General features: G+C 44.0%; 1 pseudogene; it reads left to right on the top strand.

Moving 5' to 3' along the window:
• The first annotated feature begins 979 nt into the window (after positions 1 to 979).
• Positions 980 to 1,906, top strand: LOC112113400 (annotated as a pseudogene).
• The last annotated feature ends 8,029 nt before the right edge of the window (positions 1,907 to 9,935 follow it).

Here is a 9,935-nt window from a genome sequence, read left to right as displayed (position 1 = left end):
GAGGACTGCAAAATGACTCAACTTCCTGGAGGTCTTCATGCCTTGAACATCATTGATAAGAACGCTCTGGCTTGGCTTGACTGGATTGCATAGACCAAATAATAGTAGTAGTGGTAGTAGTAGTAATAACAATAACAATAATAATAGTATGTTAGAGACACGAGTATTATGTATTCCAGATGGTTATAAGCACATCAATAGAAAGTTTTACAAATGGCTGTAAATCAGGTTTATAAGCAACACATTTTGACCAGTGAACTCAGTACAGATTGCCTTAAGCATTTATTAAAACATCAATTACTAATCCTTCATGAACTATTTATTAATATAAACTATGACCAATTTTAGAGGTGAATGGAATCTGACAATCTGTGACCATTGGTCAAAGGAGGCATAAGTCAAATATGAGGGTATCAACAGCAACAGTGGATTGTCCTTTTCGGTGTTAGGGTTGGGGACCAAGTTGCACACTTAGAGGCAGGCCCCTTTAAGATGTCTCAAAGCAGACATCCCAAAACAGAGGCACCCCAAATCAGTAGTGTTTTTTGAAAATATATGAAATGTAGGACTCTTGGGTGCTGTTTCAGGCTCTGGATGAGGAGTGTATTTTAATAGCTCAGACAAAGGAATAGGGAATCAGGGTTCTGTTTCCAGGTCTGGGAGTAGAATGGGTGCCCATCTCTGTCTAATGCTCTGAGCCAACAATATGCTGAGGGCTCTGGGCTCCCATTGAGAGCTTTGAGCAGGGGGTTGGACTAGATGACCTCCTGAGGTCTCTTCCAACCCTAATCTTCTATGATTCTATGATTCTATAAATGTGCACTACACCATACAAGTTCTGTTCAGCATCCTGATATATATGTGACTGCTCAGTTCATTGTCTATCAACAATGACATGGATCTAACAATATCACCTATGTATTTCTTTGTCTTCTCTTAACAGTTTCATGTATTTTGGCAGGTGCACCACCTGGCCCCAATGGTGAAGGGAAATCAAACCAATGTGAAGGAATTTATTCTGCTTGGGTTCCCTGGCTCTCAGTATTTGCAGATCTCACTTTTCATAATATTCTTGTAAATGTACCTCCTAACATTCACAGGAAACACCACCATCATATCCTTAGTGTGAACCCACCGTTGCCTCTGCACCCCTCTGTATGCCTTCCTCTGCAATCTCTCCTTCCTGGAGATCTGGGTCACCACAGCCTACATTCCCAAAATTCTTGCCAATCTCATGTCACAAAGCAAAACTATCTCCTTCCCCAGCTGCCTCCTGCAGATGTACTTTGTTTTCTCCCTAAGCTGCACTGAATTTCTACTCCTGGCACTCATGGCCTATGATCGCTATATCGCCATATGCCACCCATTGTGCTAGCACTCCATCATGAACAGCACCTTGTCCACTCATTTGGCCCTTGGCTCCTGGGTAGATGGTTTCCTGGCTATTTCTATGCCGGAGTTTCTGATCACCAGGTTGTCCTTCTGTGGCCCTACAGTCATCAACCATTTCTTCTGTGACATAGATTCTTGGATAGCGCTCTCCTGCACAGACACACACCTGGTTGAAATGGTGTATATTGCTCTTTCCTTTATTGTCGTTCTGGGGTCCTGTGCAGTCACCCTTGGCTCCTACATTTACATCATCTCCACCATCATGAGAATCCCATCTGCCCAAGGCCAGGAAAAGGCCTTTTCCACTTGCTCTGCCCATCTCAACATTGTGGTTATGTTGTACAGTTGCGCCATCTTTCTGTATGTCAAGCCTTCTAAACAGACCACGCTGGAAATTAACAAAATTGTCTCCGTCTTCAATACTATTGTGACACCATTGCTTAACCCTTTCGTTTACACTCTAAGAAACAAAGATGTCAAGGAAGTCTTGATAAAGGCTTTCAGTAGGACATGACATGACTGTTCAATGGCCTGGATATCATTAATTTAGGCAGGCAGCAAGGGAAAATCAAGTGAAACATCAAAATATACCACTATTAAATACATTTATCTGGTTATCATAATAATAATAATAATAATAATAATAATAATAATAATAATACAGAATTTGGCCCACTGTTTGGAAACTATATTACATGGACCTTCTTCTCATTCACAATAAGGCAACTCTGGACCCTTTTGGCAGTGTAAATGGGTCTTAAAGTGGGTATAACACTAATTTTTCAAGCTCTTGAAGACCCCTTTACACTGCTGGAATGACAGAAAGGGGACATGTAGTTGGGTGGTGGTCATCCCCCCCCCCCTCCAGGTTGGAGGGAGGCCACACTGCCTCACTATGCCATCGGGAGCTTGGCCTAGTATTTGGAGGAAATTAGAATTTAGGTGTTAGTATCCTGATTGGCCTAACAGGATTGAATTATCTGATAGGCAATTAGCTTCTGCCCGTAGGCAAAAACAGGTTCCCACAGGGTCCCGTATGTCCTTTCGCTGAGAGTGATTTATCGCGTCTAGGGTATTTTGACTCTAATAAGTGGTCAAGCCACATTTTTCTTACTTTGAATGTCTATAATTTCTATGGTTATCAATGGAAATATGTTTTCATCAATTTGTGTGTGTGTATAGTGAGCTCGATATTTACCAATGTTTATGGATAAAAATCTAATCCTTCCCAACCTATGTACACAGTATTGAAAATGTGAGGCTTACCAACAGCTAGCTTCAATATGTTTTATTGTTGTTTAGGTTGCAATTTTGAAAGGCACTTAAGAGAACTGGGCTCACAAATCCCATCAGAATGAGACTTTCAAGCCTAACTCCCATAGGGTATGTCTTCACTACCGGCCAGATCAACGGGCAGCGATCAATCCAGCGGGGATCAATTTATCACATCTAGTCTAGTGAGTGTCACTGGTTATGTACAAATCATAGAGCAGGTCCTCAAGGAAACCATTTTGAAGCACTTGGAGGAGAGGAAGGTGATCAGGAACAGTCAGCATGGATTCACCAAGGGCAAGTCATGTCTGACCAACCTGATTGCCTTCTATGATGAGATAAGTGGCTCTGTGGATATGGGGAAAGCAGTGGAGGTGATGTATCTTGACTTTAGCAAAGCTTTTGATACAGTCTCCCACAATATTATTGCCAGCAAGTTAAAAAAGTATGGATTGGATGAATGGAGTATAAGGTGGATAGAAAGATGGCTAGATTGTTGGGCTCAACGTATAGTGATCAATGGCTTGATGTCTAGTTGGCAGCCAGGACCAAGTGGAGTGCACCAGGTGTCAGTCCTTGGGCCAGTTTTGTTCAACATCTTTATTAATGATCTGGATAATGGGATGGATTGCACCCTCAGCAAGTTCACAGATGACACTAAGATGCAGGGAGAGGTAGATATGCTAGAGGGTAGGGATAGGGTCCAGAGTGACCTAAACAAATTGGAGGATTGGGCCAAAATAAATCTGATGTGGTTCAACAAGGACATGTGCAGAGTCCTGCATTTAGGACAGAAGAATCCCATGCACCGCTACAGGCTGGGGACCAACTGGCTAAGAAGAAGTTCTGCAGAAAAGGACATGGGGATCACAGTGGATGAGAAGCTGGATATGAGTCAGCAGTGTGCCCTTGTTGCCAAGAAGGCTAACGGCATATTGTGCTGCATTAGTAGGAGCATTGCCAGCAGATCAAGGGAAGTGATTATTCCCCTCTATTCAGCACTGGTGAAGCCTCATCTGGAGTATTGTGTCCAGTTTTGGGCCCCCCACTACAGAAAGGATGTGGACAAATTGGAGAGAATCCAGTGGAGGGCAACAAAAATGATTAGGGGGCTGGGGCACATGACTAACGAGGAGAGGCTGGGGGGAACTGGGCTTGTTTAGTCTGCAGAAGAAAAGAATGAGGGGGGATTTGATAGCAACCTTCAACTACTTGAAAGGGCATTCCAAAGAGGATGGAGCTCAGCTGTTCTCTGTGGTGGTATATGACAGAACAAGGAGCAATGGTCTCAAGTTGCAATGGGGGAGCTCTAAGTTGGATATTAGGAAACACTATTTCACTAGGAGGATGGTGAAGCAGTGGAATGCATTACCTAGGGAGGTGGCAGAATCTCCATACTTCAAGATTTTTAAGGCCTGTCTTGACAAAACCCTGGCTGGGATGATTTAGTTGGTGTTTTTCCTGCTTCGAGCAGGGAGTTCGACCAGATGACCTCCTGCGGTCTCTTTCAACCCTAATCTTCTATGATTCTACGATTGTGTTTTACAGACATTGACTTTCTCCCACAAGGAATATAGTCACACACTGTAGATGTATCAGAGAATATTTCTAAACAAATTCATGAGCCATTTCAAAAATTGAAGGGAAAAATAAATCATTGCGGGAAAAATAAATCATTGCAGAAAAAATAATGGAAAAGTCAGAAACTGAAAATCAAACTGCTGAGGAGAACAATGGACGGAAACTCTTTTTCACTTTTCAGAATTTTCAGGATCCTGTTTTGTATTTTTGGACCAGCTTTAATCTACATGGACACAGCAGCAGAACAAATTGGTGAGGTAATATCTTTTATTGCAGTAACTTCTGTTGATGAGAGAGTCAAGCTTTCAAGGTACACAGAGCTCTTTCTCAAGTCCAGGAAAGGTAGTCAGAGTGTCACAGCTAAACCTATGGTGGAATAGATTGTTTAGCATAAGGACTGGTCTACACTGGGGGGAGTCGATGTAAGATACGCAACTTCAGCTACGGGAATAGCATAGCTGAAGTCGACGTATCTTATTTCAATTTACCTCGGGTCCTCACAGAGCGGGATCGACGGTTGCGGCTCCCCCATCGACTCCGCTACCGCCACTCACCCTGGTGGAGTTCCGGAGTCAATGGGAGCGCGTTCGGGGATCGATACATCGCGTCTAGACGAGACACGATATAACGATCCCCGATAGATCGATTACTACCCACCGATACAGCGGGTAGTCTGGACATACCCTAAGTAGTAAATGCATATTATAAGAAACACTTTAAGGTGAAGTGGCCCATTAACACCTCTGCAGTTATAGGACAAAGAAGGAGGGGTTGCCGGTTACAGGTTGTTGTAATAAGCCGTAAATTCTGCGTCTTTATTAAGATTAAGATTTTTAGTGCCTAGCTAAATTATGAATTTAAGCTCCAGGAGTCATCCTTTGAAGTTGTGCAGTTTTTCTGACAAGGACTGAGAGGCCAGACATGGAGTGAGCATTTTGTGAAAAGTGGGGAATATAGTGTTTTCATCTTTTATCATTTTTCAGTGTGAGTTCATTCGAAAGTGTAGTGATTTTCTGGTTTCATGCACATTGTCTTTATGAAGGCATATATATTGTGAGAGGCATCCATGGATCTTGAGTGTAGAATCCATGGATCTTGAGTGGTGTGTTGTGGGTGGGGGAATTGATCATTGTGGCAGTGGAGATATGTGTGCACATTTTGCATCTGTTGTTCTGGCAGGGTTTTGAATTGGTGGCTCCTGGTCTGAGGGCCGATTGCTTATAATCTCCATAATTGCTTATGGAGAGGGTGGGGGCATAGGCACCGATTCCGTGGGTGCTCTGTGGATGGAGCACTCACGGAAAATAAATAGTGGGTGCTCAGCCCCCACTGGCAGCCCCGAAGATCAGTGCCTCTCCCTCCCCCCAGTGCCTCCTGCCCATCGCAATCAGCTGTTCAGCCATGTGCATGAGGCACTGGGGGGAGAGGGAGGAGCGGGGGCAGGAAGAGGCAGGGAAAGGGGGCAGAATGGGGTGGGCCAGGGGTGGGGGCTTAGGGGAAGGGGTGGAGTGGGGGCGGGAACAAATGAAAGGTTTAGGGGGGATCATATGCCCCCCCTCAGATTTCTCTGGACACCTCTGGCTGGGATGCCCAGCAGTGAGGAGGCAGCACTCCCCCAAGGGACAGCACTGTGTTTGTGTGTCCATGCAGCACGTGGAGTTAGGAAGCAGCAGGTGGCTGGCTGCTGGCTGAGCTCCTCCCCCCTCTACATGGGGCTGCTTTGCCTTCCCTGCTGCTGGAGTCCCATGCAATGCCTCTGCCTCCACCCCCTGCCTCACTTCCGTGGATGATCTGCAAAGCAGACAGCTGTGCTGGAATTTCAGCAGCACAGAAGGAGAAACAGCAGCTGTAGAGGTTGGGAGGAGGAGCTCAGCCAGCAGCCAGTTGACTGCTGCTTTCTTTCTCCCAGGGCTGCAGGGTCACAGGGAGTATGCTACTGCCAGGGAAGCACTGCCTCCTTGCTGCTGGACGTCCCTGCCCAAGAAATCTGGGGTGCATGTGACCCTGCCTGCCCCCTCACATTCCCTGTCCTCACACACTTTGTCTCTTTTATACTGGGACCAACCTAGCTACAACATAACAGCAAAGAGCAGCAGAAGGAAATCAGATGGCCCTTATAGAGTTCATCCTGCTGGGATTAAGGAACTTTGTGAGCTGCTGATCCTTCACTTTGTGATATTTCTGGATATCTACATTGATGTTGCAGGCTAGCGTCACCTCATATGATCATTGAATCATAGAATATTAGGGTGGGAAGAGGCCTCAGAAGGTCATCTAGTCCAATCCCCTGCTCAAAGCAGGACCAATCCACAACTAAATCATCCCAGCCAGGGCTTTGTCAAGCCATGCCTTAAAATCCTCGAAGGATGGAGATTCCACTACCTACCTATGTAACCCATTCCACTGCTTCACCATCCTCCTAGTGAAATAGTGTTTCCTAACATCCAACTTAGAGCTACCCCACTGCAACTTGAGACCAATGCTTCTTGTTCTGTCATCTGCCACCACTGAGAACAGCCTAGCTCCAGCCTCTCTGGAACCCCCCTTCAGGTAGTTGAAGGCTCCTATCAAATCCCCACTCACTCTTCTCTTCTGCAGACTAAATAACCCTGGTTCCCTCAGTCTCTCCTCATAAGTCATGTGCCCCAGCCCCCTAATCATTTTTGTTGCCCTCTGCTGGACTCTCTCCAATTTGTTCACATCCCTTCTGTAGTGGGGGGACCAAAACTGATTGCAATACTCCAGGTGTCGCCTCATGAGTGCCGAATAGAGGGGAATAATCACTTCCCTCAATCTACTGGCAATATTATCTGTCATCTCATCCAATTTGGAGCCTTCATATGCCCCTGTTCTTCTTCCTGGGGTATTTCGTCTTCCTAGAGAACTGGTACACCACTTCTACTATGCCCAAGATGCTAGGGACTGCTTTTTGTGCCGTGAGGGAAATCTCCTTCTTGGACTGCATTGTCCAGTTTTATTTCTTTGGTTCCATGGCCTTCACTGAATGTGAATTCCTTGTGGTGATGCCTTATGACTGATACATATTTATCTGAAACCCACTTCATGACACAGCCATCATGAACTGAAGGGTTTGCCTGGAACTGGCAGCAGGGTCTTGGATAAACAGGCTCCTGACCCCAATAATCGTCTTGGCCTTCAGATTACCATTTTGCACCTCCAATGAAATCAGCCATTTCTTCTGTGATCTAGTTCCAGTCACAAAGCTCCATTGTGGCAGTGCTTGTGTAGCCAAGATACCCACCATCATGGCTTCCATTGTGATTATGGTTCTCTTTCTATTGACCGTGGCAACTTATGTCAACATCCTCTCCACCATCCTCAGGATCTGTTCCACCGATGGGAAACAGCCTCTTCCATCTGCCACTTGCACCTCATTATGGTGACTTTATTCTATGGGACCCTCGGCATTTTTATGTAATTAAACAGGAACTGTGGGGTGGGTTCTTCCCTGGTTTGCATGCAGCTTCTAGATCAGTAAGTGTAGAGTATTCTTCATCTTCACACTCACCTTTCATCCATCAGAGTTTTGATCTATTATGTGAAAGGTAAATATTCCCAGGTGGGATCAAAATTATGCTGCAATTTATGAATGTTTATGCTGTGTCATAAACATACAGCTAAGGGTAGCATAAAACCCCTTCTTGCTTGTAAGGGGTTAAGAGGGTCAGATAATGTGGTTGGCACCTGACCAGAAGGACTAATGGGGAAAGAAGATACTTTCAAATCTCGGGGGGAGGGGGGAGGCTTTGTTTTGTGCTGTGTGGGTGTTCTCTCGGGAGACAAAGGGAGAGACCAAGCAAGTAATCCAGCTCCTACTGAAATGATACATCTAATATTACAGTAGTAAGTAATAGCAAGGAAATGCATTAGAGTATCTTTTGTTTTAGCTTGTGAATTTTCCCTGTGCTAAAAGGAAGGTTTATCCCTGTTTTTGTAACTTTAAAGTTTTGCCTAGAGGGTAAATTCTCTGTGTGTTTGGAATCTTTTTGTTACCCTGTAAAGTTATCTTCCATCCTGATTTTACAGAGGTGATTCTTCTATCTTTTTTTTAAATAAACTTCTTTTAAGAACCTGATTGTTTCTCAGTGTCCTAAAGACCCAGGGGGTCTGTGCTCACTTTGTAACCAATTGGTTAGGATATTATTCTCAAGCCTCCCTAGGAAAGGGGGTTTAGGACTTGGGGGGATATTCTGGGGGAGGTAGGGCTCCAAGTGGCCCTCCCTTAATGTTTGTTTAAATCACTTCGTGGTGGCGGCGATACCAAGGGCAAGGAAGTAATTTTTTGCCTTGGGGAAATTTTTAACCTAAGCTGGTAGAAATAAGCTTAGGGGGTCTTTCATGTGTGTCCCCACATCTGTACCCTAGAGTTTAGAGTGGGGAGGGAACCCTGACAGTATCCACACAATCCCTAACTTTTCTGTCTTTGTTTTGTATCTTCTGTGGTCCTACTCCGCCTGAGGTGGTCTCTTGTCCCTTTCATGTTTACTGTGCTGTCTTTTTGCTCAGGAGGCAGCATTCATCTATAATTCATATGATCACTATGACTTTCTTTATTTTTTCTGTATGAAGAGAGTTGTTCCAGTCAACATCTATCTTGGAAATATGTTCCACAAACATGTATTGAGTTGTTCAAATAAACAATCATGGAGCGTTGTAATGCATTTCAACCAGAATCCATGCATCCCATCTTGTCTGGTTGATTTCCAATTTTTCATTCCACTGAGTACTTCATCTATTTCTTTATTTGATATTTCTGTGTATTCTTTTTATGTGTGTTTGTAAATTTTTCCTCTCACATATTTAATCCAGTTTTCTGTCTGATTATGTGGTACATGCCCAGACCAGATTTCCTTTCCGTGCTATGGAAACTCTTCCTCATCATTTATTGACTCTCTATTTTTGCTTGATCTGTTTTTAACATCTATCAGATTAAAGAATCTCCTAATGTCTCTGGTCAAGTGCCTGTTCTTTTGATACTAACAACTTCGTACAGAAATCTTTCAAGCATATCACTCCAAGGGATCAGCTTCTGTTTCCATTTTTCATTCCCAACTTTCACAATATCATTCAGCTGATATTTCATCTCCAAGGCCTTTCACTGCTGTTTTCTCTTGAAATGATTGTCTTGTATTCGTCCAGTAGGTTATTTCACTAATATTTGTCCTTAATTTTTCTTCAGTTTCTGGCTTCTGTTTATCCAGTATCACTGCTTCTACAAAAATGTTTGCATGTAGTTCTACATAATTGATCTCCTTTTTCAGGTTTTCAGTCACCATTTTGTAAATACTCCTCTCTGGAATAAAGCTTTCAACTGTCCAGTGAGTCTCTACTTGTTCATTTCTTTCTTGGTGTTGTCATCTCTCTCCTTCCAGTGTTGGAGGATTCATTTGTTTCACCATCTCTCTTCTGGATCACTTCTTGGTCTATAAAGTGACTCTTCTTCACTCCTCCGTCATAGATGATCTCTGTTTAGACAGTTGCATGGTACGTGGGGTGTCCCACCTCCACACAACACACCTGCCAGGGAAGGAGGCTCTCTTTCAGATAAGCTTTTCTGAGGACACCTTTATGACATTTAAAATAATTATCAACTACCTGTGTTCTCTGTATTGGGCTGGGATGGCTAGCTATCCCCAGCTTGGTGCCAAACCTGTATTTCTAGGTCTCAG

Source organism: Terrapene carolina, unplaced genomic scaffold (genome assembly GCF_002925995.2).
Source record: "Terrapene carolina triunguis isolate 2854851 unplaced genomic scaffold, T_m_triunguis-2.0 Scaffold119, whole genome shotgun sequence".
Classification (NCBI taxonomy): domain Eukaryota; kingdom Metazoa; phylum Chordata; order Testudines; family Emydidae; genus Terrapene; species Terrapene triunguis.
This window is presented reverse-complemented; position numbering and strand designations above follow the sequence as displayed.